General features: G+C 36.5%; 2 protein-coding genes across 3 annotated transcripts in view; one reads left to right on the top strand and one right to left on the bottom strand.

Annotated features, from left to right (window-relative positions):
* The window catches only part of ALDH1A1 (aldehyde dehydrogenase 1 family member A1), a 184,347-nt gene that overhangs the window by 103,895 nt on the left and 59,176 nt on the right, over positions 1-21,276 (bottom strand). The window lies entirely within an intron of this gene.
* The window catches only part of LOC129044211 (cytochrome P450 1A1-like), a 43,472-nt gene continuing 36,334 nt past the window's right edge, over positions 14,139-21,276 (top strand). Inside the window, 1 exon segment of the mRNA XM_054501939.2 lies at positions 14,139-14,221. The gene's annotated coding sequence lies outside the window, so the exon portion shown is untranslated.

The raw sequence follows: 21,276 nt of genomic DNA on the forward strand, positions 1-21,276 counted from the left end.
TTCTCTAAGCACTGCTTTCACGCTTTTCACACATTTTGATAAGTTGAATTTTCATTTTGTTTTAGTTCAAATATTGTTAAATTACTCTTGGGATTTATTTTTGGACACATGTTATTTTGAAATGTGTGGCTTAATCTTTAAGTATTTTGGAACTTTCTAGCTATTGTGTAGACATGTTTTCAGTTCATTTAGGTAAATATCAAGGAGTGTGATTTTTATTAAACTTGTTCAGATATGTTTTATGGTAAAAAATGTGGCCTATCATGGTGAATGTTCCATGTTAGCTTGAGAAGAATATGTATTCTGCTATTGTTAGATGTAGTCTTTAGATGTCAATTTTATTCAGTTGATTGATGGTGCTGTTAAATTCAATTATATCCTCACTGATTTTCTGCCTGCTAAATCTATCTGACTTATAGCTCTGACAGATGGGTGTTAAAGTCTCCAAATATATTAGTTGATTCATCTATTTCTCAATAAAGTTCTATTAGTTTTTGCCTCATATATTTTGACACTTGGCTGTTAGGTACCTACACATTAACAACTGTTAGGTGCTCTTGGAGGTTTGATTCCTTTACCATTATATAATGCCTCTCTTTACCCCTGATAACTTTTCTTGCTCTAAAATGTGATCTGTCTGAAAATAATGTAGCCACTCCCACTTTCTTTTGATTACTGTTAGCATGATATATTTTTCTCCATTATTATTTACTTCACTTTTAATCTATATTTGTTTTTACGTTTAGTTTTTTTGTAGATATTATATATTTAGGTCTTATTTTTTTTTATTCATTCAATCTCTGTTTTTTAACTGGTATATTTAGATCATTGACATTTAAAGTGATATAGTTGAATTAATATCTACCATATTTTTTACTGTATTCTGTTACCCTTGTTCTCTGTTTCTATTTTGGTCTTCCACACCTTTTCTACCTTTTGTGGTTTTAGTTAAATCTTTTATGTGATTTCGTTTCTCTCTTATCATATTAATTATACTTCTTTTTTTTAACCTTTTTAAGTGGTTGCCATAGAGTTTGCAATATACATTTACAACCAATCTATTTTCAAATAACACTGTACTGCTTCATGGGTAGTGCAAATATTTTATAATAATGAAATGTTCCTAATTCCTTACTCCTGTACCTTGTATAATTACCGTCATTCATTTCATTTATACATAAGAACATATATACACACACACATACATTTATATGCATATATAATCAAACATATTGCTGCCGTTATTATTTTCAGCAAACTGTTAACTATTTGATCAATTAATAATAGGAAACTTTTTTTACTTTCAATTATGCTCTGATGTTCTTCATTTTTTATGAATATCTGAGTTTTTGACCTATATTGTTTTCCTTCTCTTGGAAGAACTTCTCTTAAATTTCTTATAAGACAGGTCTACTGGTAACAAGTTTCCTCAATTTTTTTTTTGTATGAGAAGCTTTTTATTTCTCCTTCCTTTTTTTTTTTTTTTTTTTTTTGACAGAGTTTCATTCTTGTAGCCCAGGCTGGAGTGCAATGGTGTGATCTTGGCTCACTGCAACTTCTGCCTCCCGGTTTCAAGCGATTCTCCTGCCTCAGCCTCCTGAATAGCTGGGATTACAATCGCCCACCACCACGCCCATCTGATTTTTTTGTAGTTTTAGTAGAGACTGGGTTTCACCATGTTGGCCAGGCTAGTCTTGAACTCCTGACCTCAGGTGATCTGCCCACCTCAGCCTCCCAAAGTGCTGGGATTACAGGGGTGGGCCACCATGCCTGGCCTCTCCTTCACTTTTGAAGGATTATTTATTCACTCTTCAAGGGTATATATTAATTATATACCCTTCACTTTTGAAAGGTATATAATTCTAAGTTGGTGGATTTATTTTCTCTCAACACTTTGAATATTTTACTCCACTTTCTTCTTGCTTGCATGGTTCATTCAACCATGATTTGTTGAGGTCTGATTGTGGCAGGTAATCTAATAGAAGCCCTGTCTCTACACCCGGAAAGAAGGAATCCCTGCACTAGTAAGTCAAGGGGCAAGTTGTCCTTGGGACCAAGGAAAATATTTTTCCCTCCTAGAACACGATATGGGTAGCAGAAGCCTGAATTCCCTGTCCAAATAGCTCTGAGCCCCTTTCCAGTGCTTAAAGAGTTGACTTAGTCAAATGTAATTCTCTTTGTTCCTCTATAGGTACGGTGTTCTTTCCATCTGGCTTCTTTCAAGATTTTTCCCTTGCCTTTGATTTTGTTGTTTGAATATGGTATATCTAGGTGTAGGGTTTTGGGAATTTATTCTGCTCGTTATTCCCTGAGTTTCCTAGATCTTTGGTTTGGTTTGGTGTCTGAGATTAATTTGGGGAAATTTTCAGTCATTATTGTTTCAAATATTTTTTCTTCTTTCAGTTTTTTTCCATTATGTATATGTTATAGCCTCTGAACTGTCCCACAGTTCTTCGATATTCTGTTCTGTATTTTTCAATCTTTCTTCTGTTTGCTTTTCAATTTGGAAGTTTCTATTGTTATATCCAGAAGCTCAGTGATTCTTTCTTCAGCTGTGTCCAATCTACTAATAAGCCCATCAAAGGAATTCATTTCTGTTTCATTGTTCTTGATCTAAGGCATAACTTTTTTATGCTTTCTTAGAATTTGCATCTTTCTGCTTACATTATCTATCTGTTTTTGAAGGTTGTTCATTGTTTCTTTTTTTTTTTTTTTTTTCCGAGACGGAGTCTGGTTCTGTCGCCCAGGCTGGGGTGCAGTGGCCCGATCTTGGCTCACTGCAAGCTCCGCCTCCCGGATTCACGCCATTCTCCTGCCTCAGCCTCCCGAGTAGCTGGGACTACAGGCGCCCGCCACCACACCCAGCTAATTTTTTGTATTTTTTGTAGAGATAGGGTTTCACCGTGTTAGCCAGGATGGTCTCGATCTCCTGACCTCGTGATCCGCCTGCCTCGGCCTCCCAAAGTACTGGGATTACAGGCGTGAGCCACTGCGCCCGGCCAGTTGTTCATTGTTTCTATTAAGTCTCTGCCATATTTTGAATGTTCCCTCCAAAACTCATGTTGAAACATAATCCCCAATGTGGCAGTATTGAAAGCTGGGACCTTTAAGAGGTGATTGGATCATGAGTGCATTAATCCACTCATGGATTAATGCATTAATGAGTTAACGGATTAATGGTTTATCCTGGGAGGGTAACTGTTGGCTTTATAAGAACAGGAAGAGAGACCTGTGCTAGCACGTTGGCATGCTTAGCCCCCTCACCATATGATGTTCTGAACTACCTCAGGGTGCTGCAATGTCCCCACTAAAAAGAATGCTCTCACCAGATGCAATCCCTGAGCAAATTGTTAACTATTCAATAATTTAAGAATAGGAAAGCTTTTTTTTTCTATAAGAAAGAAATTCCCTTTCTTTATAAATTACCCAATTTTAGATATTTTGTTATAAGCAAAATAATGTATACAAATTACATTCTGAAACTTATTGCAAGTCAAATTAAATCACTTTTGATAAAGGTCTAAAGGATCTAGCAAATTGTGTGTTTCAAAAGGAAAAACAAACGTTCTTCTTACTGCTTTATGTATTCTAAATATATGTTCTAAATACCACGTAAAGATAAAAGTCCGGCTGGGTGCGGTGGCTTATGCTTGTAATCCCAGCACTTTAGGAGGCCAAGGTGGGTGGATCACCTGAAGTCAGGAGTTCGAGACCAGCCTGACCAAATATGGTGAAACTCGTCTTTACTAAAATTACAAAAATTAGACAGGAGTGGTGGCATGCACCTGTAGTTCCAGCTACTCAGGAGGCTGAGGCAGGAGAATCGTTTGAACCTGGGAGGCGGAGGTTGGACTGAGCTGAGATGGCACCACTGCACTCCAGCCTGGGTGACAGAGCAAGATTCCATCTCAAAAATAGAATAAAATAAAATAATAATACAAAAAGACAAATGTTTATTATGGGCTTTAGAGAAAGTGCCTTATAACCTTCAGTTTATTATAGTATATTCATATAGTAAGTATCTTCTCTTATTTTCTAATTTTCATAGAGCTGAAAATATAATGTGATCAATTAAATATTCATTGCCAATAATAAACCCATTGGAAGATCTACCTGCTCAGACTTCTAGTTTCTGGTTCAGCATGCAAGGAGCTTACCATGCTCATGTTTGCCTGTCTGAGTGTGTGTGTGGTGATATTCTATTGTTACATTCATTTGTTTACATTCTGTTAGTGAAGTTGAGCATCTTATTAATGTTGTTAGCCATCCATAATTCCTCTTCTGTGAAATGCACCACCTCCTCTTCTTTTCATTCCAGCATCAAAGCTACTTTTCTTTTCAAGGTCGGAGATCAACATAGCAGTAGCACGTTGTTACCACTTTATTGTAACAAGTAACAAGCTGGACAAACTTAAAAATCAATTCTTCCAAATCCATCTGAGAGGTGAGGTCATAGGAAAAACTGCTACTCCCAAATTTTAGAGACAGGCAAATATAGAGAATTACAACTTACAGTACCAGAAACCTCCATGGGAATCAATTCCAGGCTAGGAAAATCTAAGTTGTAATTAACAAATTGTTGGAGTCTCAATGCGAACAAGTCTGAGAGCTAAAAAATGCAGGGGTACTAAGTCATAGGGGGAGGCCCACACGCCATTGATTGTACGATTATATAAGCAATGCATAATCTTTGTAAGACTTCAAAGAATACACCAAATTATAGGGAAGGATGAAAAAAGTCCTTTGAAATCCTGCTACTCTTATATATACTGATTTGTAGTATTTTGGTTAAATTCATTTATGTATTTTTATGTAATATCACACTTATGTATAAAACAGCATAAATGGAAAAATATCTTACATACTGGGACACATATTTAATAAATGCAGTTGTTTTTTGTGAACTGACATATCTTCTCTCTGTACTCCATCCTACCCTCCCCACCAATTATGCAACCAAAAGTTAACTATCTTGTATATGTCTTTCTCCATTATTTTAGATTCATATACACATACATACAAATATGCATGGTACCTATGAAACACATTTTGCCACTTTGTTTTACATAAATGGAATATTGTATCTATTTCTCCGTACTTGCTTTTTTCCTTTGGTGTTTATCAAGAACATATTTCCAGGGAAATATATATAGATCTGGGTCATTCTTTTTTAATGACTAGGTAATAATGTATGAAATTACCACAATATATTAAATTATGCCTCATTGTGTAGACATTTACTTTGTTTCCAAAATTGTCAAATATCTCTTTGTCACTATATCCTTATGCATTGAAACTTTTATTTTTATGGTATAGAATACTAAGAGTGGGGTTACTGAATACGAGGCTATGTGGATTATTAATTTTAACACATAGCACCAGAATGCTTTTCTAAAAGGCTATAACTGTTTATACTTCCACCAGTGATAGATGAGAGTTTCCTTCCTCTCTTGTTATCATGCTCATGTTTGCCTGTCTGAGTGTGTGTGTGGTGATATTCTATTGTTACATTCATTTGTTTACATTCTGTTAGTGAAGTTGAGCATCTTATTAATGTTGTTAGCCATCCATAATTCCTTTTGTGTGAAATGCACCACTTTCTGTTCTTTTCAGTCCAGGATCAAAGCTACTTTTCTTTTCAAGGTCTGAGATCAACATAGCAATAGCATGGAAAATTACAGTGCTCTCCGTGTGGCAGCGTTTTGAGGAAAATACAAGCACTATACGTAAAATAGTGGTTTACTCACAAAACTCCAGGACCATTCTCTGAATTGATTTGAAGCTGGTTAACACATGTAAAATAACCATTTTCCTGGAGTGAAAACTAAGGAGTTAATCACCTTAAGCCCCTGACAAACACTAATTAATTTTCTGTGTCTGTATACTTGCCTATTCGGAACATTTCATATATAAAGGAAATCATACAACATGTTACTTTTTGTGTTTGGTTTCTTTCACATGATAATTTCAAGATTTGTCCATTTTTCAGCATGTATAAATTCTTCACTTTTTTGTTGCTGAATTATATTTCCTCGTATGGCTATACCACATTTGTTTATTTATCAGTTGATAGGCTTTTGGGTCAATCTAATCTCTGTTCAAATCCAAGTTTTAACGTTTATTTCCTTTATGAAGATGGGTATGTTAAAAGAAAAAAGTTTAAATTCAATTTTATCAGCCTCAATATAAAAGATTGAATATTATATATCCAATATACTGGAATACACACACACACACACACACACACACACACACACACACTAGACCTCACAGGGTTTGTGAAGATTAAGTAAAACAATATATGTAAAATACAGTATCTGGCCCATGTAATAAGTACTCATATCAGTCAGGAAATCAGAAACCACACTAATTATAATAACAGAAAGAATTTAGTATGGAGAATAGCTAAAGCAGTGAAAAAGGAACATGAAGGGAACAGAGAAATTAACTGCAGGAAGTAGCTTTGCCAGTAGGGCTGAGGGAAACAGGAAGGTGTTGGGATGGGTTATCAGAGCCCAGATGCTGGGAGGGGGTCCCACAGAGCTGAGATCCAGACAGCTCAGGGGAAGATTCTGCTTGTCTTACTCTGTTGTCTTTTAAGATGTTGTTTTTGCTGCTGCTAGGGAAAAGGATCTGAGTAGGAAAATGCTGAAGGAACAGTAAGCAAATAAGGTGGAGTCTGCTTTCCTCCCTTCTGCCTTCCGTTGTCCCGCCAGTGCCTTCTACTAACAGAACCTAGAAAGACACAATCTGGCAAGGGAGAAAAGTAGATTGCAGAGTCTCCGCTGAGCATAGAATGAAGAATTTGGCACTGAGAAAAGCTAGTCTAATAAACTGGCATAGTCTACCCCTTTGCCCATTCTACATCTATACACCTTTCTATGAATTTTTGAATTTCCATAAAGCAAAAGCTATGCTATTGTCTAGAAAGATGAAGCAACTACCCATCCTTTGCCCTCTCATCTCTCTAAAAGAGAAAGCCATGAAATCCCAACCATAGTAACAATTTCCAGAAAGAGTCACAGTATCAATTTCCAACTGATGTTCATTGCTCCTCAAATTCTGTCACAGTCCCAACTGGAAATTGGTAATATAAAGTCTAAAGTGTAAAACACCATGATCCAATAAGCTATATGTAAAATAAGGAGAGAAAAAGAGAAAGAAAATAAATATAAATTAGCTAATATGCATTACTACGAATATACCTATAAGTAACAAGAAAGAAAGAAAGCTTATATCACTGCTCTTGTCCTCATTTCTGAAACTAATCACGAGAGCATGGTTAACATTTCTAACTTTCATCTTTTCATGTCTATTCCATGTCCCCCTTGTCCTCAGCTAACTAGATTTCTGTACTAGTGGGCTTATCTAAATTTTTGTTTCTGAAGGATGTGAGTCCTCAGTAATGGGCCTTTGTGTGGTTGCTTAGTTTTCTAATTGCAGTGGCATGATCTTGGCTCATTGCAGCCTCGACCTCCAGGGCTCAAGCAATCCTCCCACCTCAGCCTCGAGTAGTTGGGACTACAAGTGTGTGCCACTATGCCCAGCTAAGTTTTGTGTTTTTGTTGTTGTTGTTGTTTTGTTTTTGGTAGAAGCAGGGTTTTGCCATGTTGCTAAGGCTGGTCTTGAACTCCTGAGCTCAAGTGATTCACCCACCTTGGCCTCCCAAAGTGCTGGGATTACAGGTGTGAGTCACTGTGTCTGGCTGGACATAAAGTGTTAATAGGTGCTCAGAGAATCCAGTCATTGTGCTCTCTGCCTCCCTCACTGTTTGGAAGCTGCTCAGGTTCCCTTTGGTAATGAACATCAATTGCTCTTCTCCATACAACAACCTCCTTCAAGTGTTGGCTCAATGGCATGAGCCCAAGGTGTCCAGGCTACAGTTTTAACTTCCAGTTTAATGGAGTTTTTGGTGTCTATGTGCACATTCCTCCCTTGGGATCTAACCATCTGTAAACTAAGCTCAAGGTTTTCTTTCTCAGTTATAAGGAATTCCCTTGGATTGAGTGAGAGAAGACAATAAAGATGGAATAGGTCTCAAAGGACATGAAGGACAAATTGAGGCATTGAACCACCTTCTCATGTGCATCTCTTAAAAGCATGTCCACTTGATGACATGCTTTTAAGCTCAGTGGACCATACAACACCCAGTTTATGAGGGGCAGTTCAGATTGCACGTTATTTTGATGTTCCTTGGTCAAGCTTTCAGGCTCTACAAAGATCAAAAGCATTCCAGTAACTGTTTCTCAAAAAAAGAAACAAATATGTTGAAGACATAGATTTGCTCCCAAACCCTAGAGGTCTGCATTGTAATCCTCTTATCAGGGCTTGACAGAGACTCCATGTGGTGCCTCTGTATACCACAGATATTTAAGATCTTAGGAACTGCTGCTGATCTTCAAGGGGAAGTATAGTTCACACTACAGTCTGGACTTGCTGCAGAGCCTTTGCTTGCTCTGGTCTCCATTCAAATTTGGCAGTTTTAGATGTGACTCAATAAATGGAAATGGTAGCTGGGAATCAGATCTCTGAAAAAAGGATACTTGCCTGCTTCGTGCTAGTACTACCAATGGGGTATGGGAAGGCTTGCTCTGGGAGTGCTGAAGGAAGCCGGGGCACTGCTGGGACAAAACCTACAGAAACAACAAGCAAATAGGAAGACCATGTTCCTTCTCTTATTTCTGCCTTTAAATTTCCCTTAGCTCCTTCATTGGTAGACTTTAACAGAAAAGCAGCTAAGAGGGGGTAAGATTATTTGCAGAGTTGCAACCTCAGTATCAGAAAACTAAGCCAGAAGGGTAAGATAGGAGATGACATGGAGTAGCTTAACAATCAGGGCAGAATGAAACTGATCATCGACTTACTCTACTGCACAACATTTATAAAAGAATCTTAAACTGGCTTATTTTTCATATTACAGAAGTTGTGTGTATTTATTGTGGAAAATTTATAAAAAAGAATAAAACAAAAATTATTCATGATCACAGTATTTATAAATTTTGCTTCTACTTCCCTTGTTGTACATACACTGACACATTTGAAATGTTTTAAATGTTTTCAATAACTTGCATTAATAAATAATACTGTGCTAAATACTTTTGTTGAAAATTGTTTGCAGTTATTGTTATGCTAAATTGTGAAGAAATGCCCACTCTACCCTTATTATATTGTGTTTGAATCTTAGAGATATTTACTCTCTATATAAATTATTTTAAGAGAAGTATTGGCCACATTAAAAAAAAATCAATTTCTTGAATAGAAGTTTAGATGCAAACTTCCTCTTTCCCTCTCCCTTCCTGTCTCTTTCCCTCCCTTCTTTCTTGTCTTTCTCCTCCCTCCCTTCCTTTTTTCCTTTATTCCTTCCTTCTTTTATCATGTTATGGTGTGAATATGAAGACATTACTTGGATTATTGCACATTCCTTTCTGGAGCAGAAATTATAACTAAAAATGCATATGAGGAGAGAGTTTTTGGATGTGGGTAGTGATGAGAACAGCTGGGATGTAGACTGGAGGAAATGGCAAGGACATTCAACATAGATATAAATGGAATTGCTTAGCAGAAAAACTTGGAATTTCTTAGGCTGGAGCATAAATTTGAATCAAATATATATATACATACACATATATTCTTTCTTATAAATATAAAATGCTAAATCTTAAAACCATCTGTGCTCTTTCTGCAAGTTTGAAACTTGAATTTAGGTAAGTCAAATTGAAAAAGTCTAGGGATGCTGTTGTGTTGCCAAGCAACATTACTAATCTAAGATCTCATAATCAAGTGCCATGAAAAATTTGGACACAATAAATGTGTTCCCAGAGCAAGTGAGTCAGCATCAGCTATTTCAGGAAGAATTTGTAGGGAGCCCAAAAAGTCTCTCATGAGGATGAAATTATCTTCAGGCTATTTTGCCTTTCTTTTGCAATGCAAACTCTTAACCTCAACTCAGTGGTCCCCAAATCAGACACAGTGAAGGAGACAAAATGTATCCTAGTCCATCCTATGAAGGTCCACACATTGAAAGGAGAGGATCCCCTCCATATGCAGAGACTAGAAACCCATGCCCTTATTCAGAGGATGGAAGCCCGTGGCTAGAATCAACTAACTGGGAAGTGGGTGTCCCATCTGGATCACCATATCAGACTGAAGAGCAAGAAGAGGATGAGAAAGTGTGCTTGTGCTCTTGTTCCTGGAAATGTTCCATTTAAATTCCAATATTTCTTTCCTTTCTTGTCCAAATATCAGTTCCACTTGTAGTTATTTTTTCTTTTATCTTGTTTTCCCTGCCCCAAAAGAACTGTCCTAAAATGAAATTTGTTAAAGATAGAAATTTGTCATTCTCATTCTCTTTAATGAGTCTGGCCAAAGTGGAACTTCTGAGAATTGTAAGGAAATGATTCAAAATTGCTAGTTGGGCCTCCTCCCCACCTATGAAGACATATGCTTATTTAAAAGCCAAAGAACTTTAAGCCTTGATTTCCTATGGAGTTAAGAAGGAGAATTGACGGAGACAACCCAGAAGAAAGCTCTTCTCCTCTCTGACAAGAATAAGAAGCCTAGAATGGATAATGATATTAACTTCTACAAATTGCTTTATATCTTAAAATTTTTCTTTGGAATGCATACACCTTTCCTGGCTGTTCTTGAATGAAGATGTCAGCATCTGTTAATCGTTGGCCTAGAAAGTTGTGGTTGGATTTAACCCAGTAGGGAAGGTCTGTTATCTACCAAAATAATTTAATTAAATATGGAAAATACTTTTGGGTTTTAGTTTTTGAGAAGGTAGGACCCTTTACTTTTTATTATTCTTCTCCCATTCAGACATACATAGTTATTCTCCATAAGGCTAAGTTATGTTACTTGGACTAGTTATTATAAATTTGTGTGTACATTTCTTATATATGATAGGGTAATATTATTAACCTGTTATTGTTAGTTATTATGTCAAATTATAGAAATGATATGATATTCCTGTATTCTTTTAGTGTGCCATTGTAGAACATTATTTGATGTAATTTTTTGAATTTTATAAAACTGTTTCAATACAGGTACTATGAATTTATTATTTATGTTACTGGGGTGCTGAAACTTATTTAATGCCAAACCAAATACTAAACTTGGAATTATATGGGTTATAGTTTTCAGGTTATCTAGGAGATGTTTGCTACTTCAAATTGCTAATCTTCTTAAATAGATAATTATTTATCTGAGTTTTTTTTGTAGCAGAATTTTGTAACACTGTGTAATGATTTAAAACATTATACCAGCTGATACTAGAAATTAAGGAAACATTAGAAACCCTCAAGAGAAAAAAGTTATTCTGCATTTGTAGCATTCAAAGATGTAAATGGTTAATTTCCTTCTAGTTTTTAACTATCTTTAACCCTTTTGATCATCACAAAATATCTTTCTTTTTCTCTAGTAACAATTTTTTATATTCTCCTATGTTATACTCTATGATTTTTCATATATTTCTATGTGAAAACTATACATAAAATATGTAAAATGCTATTGATCTGAAATACTACATGTATCCTATGTGTATATAAATACTATGTATAATACTACATATACAATATATATGTAGATAAGAAAATAATCTTTTCATTTAATTTTAAAGAGTAGTACTAGTTTCTTATGTGAGTCCAATGCTATATTAATAGATCTACTTGTGGTGATCCAGTAGGTCACAAACAATGAAATATGTATTTTGGTGGCTATAATGTATTTTTGCCCCATTATAAATGTGCTTGATTCAACAGTAGTGTGTAATTGTGGTTATTGTTTTTAAACACTTGCTTCTGTTTCTTTGGAAGACGTTTTTTGTTGTTGTTGTCTCTTAATATAGCTGTGGTCAGGAAGATGGGCAAAATTACAAGTTTTGTCTTGATGAGATTTGCACTTGCTCTTATTTTCTTTTTTTGAATTATGAAATTAATACTCTGTAGGAAATAAAAGAAATTTGTAGTGGTTTAAACAATAATACTTCTGAACAGGAAGCATAATGTTGTTTAGTAAAATAACTATATCTAATTTGAGATGTTTATTTTGGCAAATATGCTTTCAAAATATTAATGTTTCCAAATTTGTGGTCATTTTTAGTAATATCCTGCCTACATTGTATCTAGAGAAGAGTGGTTAAAGAACAATATTGAATAAGTGCAAAGCATTGCTGTGATTCTCAAAAATAATCTAAATTTGACCTTACTTAAATGATCGATGTTATCTAAAGATAGACCATAGTCTCTGAAACTTGTAAATGTTTGTAAATGTACTTCCTAATGCACCTAGTATGATTCACTAACACCTCAAATTTGTTTTTATGTGGCTTATCTAAAAGTATAAATCTGGGACTTAGATAGATAAGCATGTGGAGAAATCATGCCTAGAATCATATAAACCTGTAATGAAATATCTATCACTGGAGTCTTTAATCAGTCACAAGCACTCAGTGAGTAGTACAGCATAATGATTTAAAGCACTGACCTTGGACCAGATTGGCTAGCTTCAAATTCTGCTTTTGCCATTTACAAGCCGTGTAACCTCAGGAAAGTTATTGAATCTCTTTGTGCTTTAACTTATCATGTGTAAAATGGGAAAAATAATAGTACCTGCTCTTGTAAGAATTAAATGAGCTAATATATTTAAAGCAGTAAGTCTGGCATATAGTAAGTACCATGAAAATATAAGCTACTTTTCTGGTTACTATTAACTCAGCACCCTTCTATGCTCTATGAGGACTTTAAAAATGCCTGCTTTCAAGAAAGCTTAAAATATAATACAGGAGATAAGAATCATAAATAAGATACAATAATAATAAAAATGTATTAGTGTAGTATTAATCTTCTACTTTTAAGATGACGTTATTTCTGACATTTCTCATCTTCAATATGCTTATAGCCTTTATACCTTCTAATACCAACAAATCTACCAGCTCTGTGACTTTGGAAAAGTTACTTAACCACTCTGTGACTCAGTTATTGTGAGGATTAATGAGTTAATAAATGTGTAGGGCTTAAAGCATTGCCTTGCATACAGTAAATTCTCCATGAGTATTAGCTATCATTATCATAATAATATTTTACATTTTACCTAAGGCTATAATCTTCACAGTTTCAACTTAGTGGTAACAAATCCTTACTGAGTGCCTAAAATGAGTGAGGCACTACTAGGAAAAGTATGCCGAAAGAAATTTAAAAAGTAGCTTCAATTAACAGTCATAATATTTATTAACTATCTTCTGTTACCCAATGTGTACTGTTGCAAGCTCTAATTATACCATGAAGAGTCAGAGCAAGAGTGAGTGAGAAAGAGAGAGAGAGAGAAGTTCTGATAAGAAGAAATTTATAGTAGAAAGGAACCAAAACTTTTTCTTTTCTTTTTTTTTTGAGACGGAATCTCATACTGTCACTCAGGCTGAAGTGCAGTGGCACGATCTCCGCTCACTGCAACCTCCACCTCCCAGGTTCAAGCAATTCTCCTGCCTTGGTCTTCCTAGTAGCTGGAATTACGTGCCCACCACCACGCCCGGCTAAGTTTTTGTATTTTCAGTAGAGACGGGGTTTCGCTATGTTGGCCAGGCTGGTCTTGAACTCCTGACCTCGTGATCCGCCTGCCTTGACCTCCCAAAGTGCTGGGGTTATAGGCATGAGCCACCTCGTCCAGCCAGAACCAAGAAATTATTAAATGAATAACCAATGAGGTAACTTCAGATACTTATTATAATATGAGAAAACATAAAAGGAATAAATGATGGAGAGTCATGGCATAGAATGTCCCAGCTAGGTTAGAGAAGTCCTTTTTGGAAATATGACCTAAAGACAAAAAAATAAAAAGCTTCAAACCATAAAGAAAAGAAAGAAAATGAAAATCTTCCAAAATACCAGAACTGCCAAAAATGAGCAAAAGAAATGTATTATATATATGTTTATGGTCAATATAATATAAAATGGTAGAACCCAGTTAAAATATATGTTATAACAATATGTAAATGGACTTGTTTTTAACTTACTAAAGGGAAATATTTAGATTGGTTCACAAAACAGAAACAAAACTCCACATTGTAATGTGAAGTATGGCTTTAAAAAAGTAATTCAGAACATTTAAAATGAAAGGATGGACAGGTCGGAGGAGCCAAGATGGCCGAATAGGAACAGCTCCGGTCTACAGCTCCCAGCGTGAGCGCCGCAGAAGACGGGTGATTTCTGCATTTCCATCTGAGGTACCGTGTTCATCTCACTAGGGAGTGCCAGACAGTGGGCGCAGGTCAGTGGGTGAGCGCACCGTGCGCCAGCCGAAGCAGGGGCGAGGCATTGCCTCACTCGGGAAGCGCAAGGGGTCAGGGAGTTCCCCTTCCAGGGGTGACAGACGGCACCTGGAAAATCGGGCCACTCCCACCCGAATACTGTGCTTTTCCGACGGGCTTAGGAAACGGTGCCCCAGGAGAGTATAGCCCGCACCTGGCTCAGAGGGTCCTATGCCCACGGAGTCTCGCTGATTGCTAGCACAGCAGTCTGAGATCAAACAGCAAGTCCGCAGCGAGGCTGGGGGCGGGGCGCCCGCCATTGCCCAGGCTCGCTTAGGTAAACAAAGTAGCCGGGAAGCTTGAACTGGGTGGAGCCCACCACAGCTCAAGGAGGCCTGCCTGCCTCTGTAGGCTCCACCTCTGAGGGCAGGGCACAGACAAACAAAAAGACAGCAGTAACCTCTGCAGACTTAAATGTCCCTGTCTGACAGCTTTGAGGAGAGCAGTGGTTCTCCCAGCACGCAGCTGGAGATCTGAGAACGGGCTGACCGCCTCCTCAAGTGGGTCCCTGACCCCTGACCCCCGAGCAGCCTAACTGGGAGGCACCCCCCAGCAGGGGCAGACTGACACCTCACACGGCCGGCCAGGTACTCCAACAGACCTGCAGCTGAGGGTCCTGTCTGTTAGAAGGAAAACTAACAGAAAGGACATCCACACCAGAAACCCATCTGTACATCACCATCATCAAAGACCAAAAGTAGATAAAACCACAAAGATGGGGAAAAAACAGAGCAGAAAAACTGGAAACTCTAAAAACCAGAGTACCTCTCCTCCTCCAAAGGAACGCAGTTCCTCACCAGCAACGGAACAAAGCTGGACGGAGAATGACTTTGACGAGCTGAGAGAAGAAGGCTTCAGACGATCAAATTACTCCGAGCTACGGGAGGATATTCAAACCAAAGGCAAAGAAGTTGAAAACTTTGAAAAAAATTTAGAAGAATGTATAACTAGAATAACCAATACAGAGAAGTGCTTAAAGGAGCTAATGGAGCTGAAAACCAAGGCTCGAGAACTACGTGAAGAATGCAGAAGCCTCAGGAGCCGATGCGATCAAATGGAAGAAAGGGTATCAGCCCTGGAAGATGAAATGAATGAAATGAAGCGAGAAGGGAAGTTTAGAGAAAAAAGAATAAAAAGAAACGAGCAAAGCCTCCAAGAAATGTGGGACTATGTGAAAAGACCAAATCTACGTCTGATTGGTGTACCTGAAAGTGACGGGGAGAATGGAAACAAGTTGGAAAACACTCTGCAGGATATTATCCAGGAGAACTTCCCCAATCTAGCAAGGCAGGCCAACATTCAGATTCAGGAAATACAGAGAACGCCACAAAGATACTCCTTGAGAAGAGCAACTCCAAGACACATAATTGTCAGATTCACCAAAGTTGAAATGAAGGAAAAAATGTTAAGGGCAGCCAGAGAGAAAGGTCGGGTTACCATCAAAGGGAAGCCCATCAGACTAACAGCGGATCTCTCGGCAGAAACCCTACAAGCCAGAAGAGAGTGGGGGCCAATATTCAACATTCTTAAAGAAAAGAATTTTCAACCCAGAATTTCATATCCTGCCAAACTAAGCTTCAAAAGTGAAGGAGAAATAAAATACTTTACAGACAAGCAAATGCTGAGAGATTTTGTCACCACCAGGCCTGCCCTAAAAGAGCTCCTGAAGGAAGCGCTAAACATGGAAAGGCACAACCGGTACCAGCCACTGCAAAATCATACCGAAATGTAAAGACCATCGAGACTAGGAAGAGACTGCATCAACTAACAAGAAAAATATCCAGCTAACATCATAATGACAGGATCAGATTCACACATAACAATATTAACTTTAAATGTAAATGGACTAAATGCTCCAATTAAAAGACACAGACTGGCAAATTGGATAAAGACTCAAGACCCATCAGTGTGCTGTATTCAGGAAACCCATCTCACGTGCAGAGAAAGGATGGACAATATATTTCCAGGAAAATATAGCAAAAAGTCACATTGTTGATAACACTACTAGATTGATAACATTGCAAAGTATAATTCCACCTAAAAATAATTTAACAAGATTAAGAAGAAAACACTATAATGCTTAAGAAGTCTACAATTTATAATAAAGATAAGATAGGTACCTCAATAATAACAAATATATCTGATTTTTAAGTATTTATGAAAACATTCACCCAAATTGGTCTTCTATTAGATCACATAAAATACCTCATTACATTCCAAAGAATAGACAATGCAAATAACATTCCCTGAACACAGTTCAACTAATCAGAAAGGATCAATTAATTTCCACTTAGAAATAAGCATTTCTATCAAATAATTATTGAGTCAAAAGGGAAGTACAAACACAATTTCAGCATTGCTAAAAACAATAATAATTAAGACATTATATGCCAGAATTTATAAGATGCAGCAAAAACAATGCTCACAGAAAAATTTCACCAACCTTAATGAAAAGAAAATACTAGTGGTATTTAAATAGTTTCAGAGCACAGAAAAGAAATAAAAATGTCCAAATTTGTTTTATGAAAAAAGATTAATGATGATTTTTAAAATTAATAGTTAAAAAAATAAATTATAGGATAATAACACATTAATATAGATGTCAATATCTTAAATAAAATATTAGCTAATAGAATCTTACACAATTAATACATCCCAATCAGATTTGGTTTACTCTTGGAATGCAAAAGTGCTTCATTATTGGGATAAATATTAATAAATATAAGAAGATAAATTATATAATCATCTCTAAAGGCATTTGACAAAATTAAACATCCATATAGATACCCTCTATTATATATATGCACATATTTATGTAATATACTTTATACCAAAAGTCAGCATAATACTGCTCATGTTATTTTATAGCACTCAAATGATTAACTTATAATCCATCTAGCCTTTAGCTGTAGCTTCTTGTTTACAATATGTTAATAGAGGTAGGAGGAAGAGAAATTCTAGGCAGACAGGCGTGGCTGTCCAGTGAAACCCTAGCTTTAAACCAAAAAAAAAAAAAAAAAAAAACACAAAAAACTGGCCAAAAGTTAGAACTTCTATTCCTATTTGCTCGCGCTCTCCTGATTGATTTTTTCTGAATAATGTCCTTTTACCAACTGAATGTTGCCTTTTCCAAAACTACCTACGGCCCACCCCACCCCCATCCTGTGCCTATAAAGAGCCCAGACTCAGTAAATAAAGGGGGAGATGGCTGGACTTCAAGGAGACAACTGGAATTTGGGGAAGAGATGGCCAAACTTCCGGGAAGAGACAGTGGACTATGGAAGAGATGACCTGACTTCAGGGGAAGACGACCTGTCCATCCTGTCCCCTCTCCAGCTCTCCTCTCTGCAAAGAGCCATTTTCATTGCCTAATAAAACTTATTTGTTTGCCTATTGCCTCTGGATGCTTTTTTATTATGATAGCTGTGTTGAACAGTTGCAACAGAGACCATAAAGCTCACCACAACCTAATATATTTATCGTTTTTAGAGAAAGTTTGTTGATCCCTGTTACAGGCTGTGCTAGGAGTTTTGTCTTTGTGAAAAAGTGATAGAATGCCATCATTTGTGTGGAAATGATGCCTCTTACTATAATGTGGTGAATTCATTGAACAGTTAGTAGATTGATTATGAAGCAATGAGGCAGTAGTTCAGACGAGAGATGAAGACATATTAGGTGGTATCTCACTGTGGTTTTGATTTGCATTGCACTAATGATTAGTGATGTTGAGCATTTTCATATGTTTATTGGCCACTTGTGTATCTTCTTTGAAGAAATGTCTTCAGTTTCTCTGCTCATTTTTTAAGTGGGTTTTTTTTTTTTATGTTGAGGTGTAGGAGTACTTTATGTATTTTTGATATTTACCCCTTGTCAGATATATGATTTGCAAATATTTTCTCCCATTCTGTAGGTTACTTTTTCACTCTGTTGACAGTGCCCTTTGATGCACAGAAGTTATTAAGAATAACATAGTACAAATTTATCAATTTTTTCTTCTGTACCCTGAAATTTTCATGTCATACACAAGAAATCATTACCAAATCCAATCTCATAAAGTTTTCCACTATGCTTCCTTTTAAGAATTTTATGTTTTTAACTCTCCCATTTAGGTCCTTTGATCCATTTTGAATTTTGACATATGATATAATGTAAGGATCAAAGTTCATTCTTTTGCATGTGAATATTCCAACACCATTTGCTGAAAAGACTGTCTTTCCTCATTGAATCGTCCTGGCATGCTGGTCTAAAATCATTTGACTATATATTCAACAGTTTATTCCTGGACTCTCTATTTGATTCCATTGGCTTATATATCTGTCTTATGCTAAATAGTACCATACTGCTTTGATTACCATAGCTTTGTAATAAGTTGTAAAAGCAGGAAGTGTGAGATCTCCAACTTTTTTCTTTTCAATATTACTTTGTCTATTTAGGTCCCTTCAATCTCAAATGAATTTCAGGATGGATTTTCCTATTTATGCAAATAATATCATTGGGATTTTGATAGAGATTATGCTAAACCTGTGGATGACTTTTGGTAGTATTGACGTCTTAAATATCAAATATTCCAATCCATGAACACGAGCGGTCTTTCCATTTATTTGTGTCCTCTTTAACTTCTTTTCAGCAACATTTTGTGGCTTTCAGCATACAAGTCAAGTCTTTCACCTCACTGTTACGTTTTGTCCTAAGTATTTCTCTTTTTTTTTTTTTTGATGCTATTATAAACGGAATTTTTAAAATTTCCTTTTCAGGTTGTTCTTTGTTAGTGTATAGAAACACAACTAATTTTTGCATGTTGATTTTGTATCCTGCCACTGAGCTGATTTCATTCATTAGTTCTAACAGTTTTTTTTGGTGGAATCTTTAGGGTTTTCTACATGCAAAATCATATCAGTGAACAGAAATAACTTTACTTTTTCCTTTCCAATTGGTTGCCTTTGATTTCTTTTTCTTGCCTAATTGCTCTGGCTAGGCCTTCCAGCAATATGTTAAACAGAAGTGGCAAAGTGGGCATTCTTGTCTTCTTTCTGATCTTGGAGGAAAAATCTTCAGTCTTCAACCAGTAAGTATAACATTGGCTATAGGCTTTTTATACATGAACTTTATTATGTTGAGGTAGTTTGCTTTTATTCCTAGTTTATTGCTTAGTTTTTTATTTTTAATAAAATCATGTTGAATCTTGTCAAGGGCATTTTCTATAGCAATTGAGATGATCAGTAAATTTTTGTCTGTCATTCCATTCATGTGGTAGATTGCATTGTTTTATTTTTGTATATTGAAATATTGTTCCATTCCAGGGATAAATTCTAATTGGTCATGGTACATCTCTTAGTCTATTTGTGTTGCTATAAAGGGATATTTAAGGCTAGGTAATTTATAAAGAAAATTTGGCTCAGGGTTTGGTAGGCTGTGTAAGAAGCATAGTGCCAGCATCTGTTTCTGATGAGGGGTTCAGGCTGCTTTCACTCATAGAAAAAGGTGAAGGGAAGCCAGCATGTGCAGAGCTCACATGGCCAGAAAGGAGGCGAGAGAGAGGAGAAAGAGGTATCAGGCTCTTTCTTCTTAGCAACCAGCTCTTGTGGGAACTAGCAGAGCAAGAATTCACTCATTATCATAAAGATGGCATTAAGCCATTCATGAAGAATCCACCCCCATGACCCAAAGACCTCCCAACTAGGATTCACCTCCAACATTGGGGCTTAAATTTCAACCTGAGATTTGGAGGGGACAAACAAACCAAATGATTGCAGTGCACAATCCTTTACCTACACCATTAAATTCAGTTTGCTAATATTATGTTGAGAATTTCTGCACCAATGTTCATCAGGGATATTGATCTGTAGTTTCTTATAGTGTCTTTGTGTGGCTTTGTTATCTGGATAATGCTAGCCTCGTATAATGACTTTGGAAGTGTTCCCTCCTCTTCAGTTTCTGGAAACGTTTGAAGAGAACTGGTGTTAATTCTTCTTTAAATATATGGTAGAATGCACCAGTGAAGACATCTAGTGCTGGGTTTTTCTTTGTGGGGAGAATTCTGATTATTGATTCAATCTCCTTACCAGTCATAGGTCTGTTCAAATCTTCTTTTTCTTCATGATTCAGGCTTAATAGCTTGTACGTTTCTAGGAATTTATTTATTTAATCTAGATTATCTAATATTTTGGCATACAAACCATTCGTATCCTTTTGTAATTCTTTTAACCTCCAATTTGTAGTCTTTGTTCAATTTATGAGTCCTTAATTGTCCAGTTTCATGTTGTGTATCATGGCTGGGCCAATGACTCTTTCCCTGCATGGCCCCATGGGATTCACCCCAGCCAGGGAGTCACACCCACACTCCTAAGAGCCAGACCACCATTTGAGCTACTATGGCCACTGTCATGAAGGTGTTTTAGAATAAGGTGTTGTGGTAGTGATGGAGAAAAGTGGCTGGCTTGAGGTTTGTTTAAGAGGAAAAATAAAAGATTTAGTGATGAATTGGATATGTGAAATGAAGGAGAAAAGAGGCCAGAGAAGGCTTGTGATTTCTGGCTCATGCAACCAGAAAGAAAGCAATATCATCCACTGAGTTAGGGGATGCTTGAAGGAGGACCAGTGTATTGCTTATTGATTTTCACTCTGGGAAGGAGATTATGAGTTAAATTTGGATGTACCAATTTTGAAGTTACTTTTAAATATCCAAGAGAAGATATATATTAGAAAGTTGGATATACAATTCTGGCATTTAAAGAAGAATTCTAATTACATATACATCTTCTCCTGCGGGTTATTAAAAAATTTAGAACCAACCCTAAGAGATAAATAAAGATGAAAGTCCAGGATCAGAATTACTCTGAAAATATTAGGTATGAAGGCTTCTTCTCATTGGGATTCAATCTCCCCCAACATAAGGCAGAGAAACTAGAGAAAGGCAGGAGTGCTCTACAGGTAGTTATCAAATGGACACAGAAGAGCTGGAGGAGGAAAAC

This window comes from Pongo pygmaeus, chromosome 13 (genome assembly GCF_028885625.2).
Source record: "Pongo pygmaeus isolate AG05252 chromosome 13, NHGRI_mPonPyg2-v2.0_pri, whole genome shotgun sequence".
Lineage (NCBI taxonomy): Eukaryota > Metazoa > Chordata > Mammalia > Primates > Hominidae > Pongo > Pongo pygmaeus.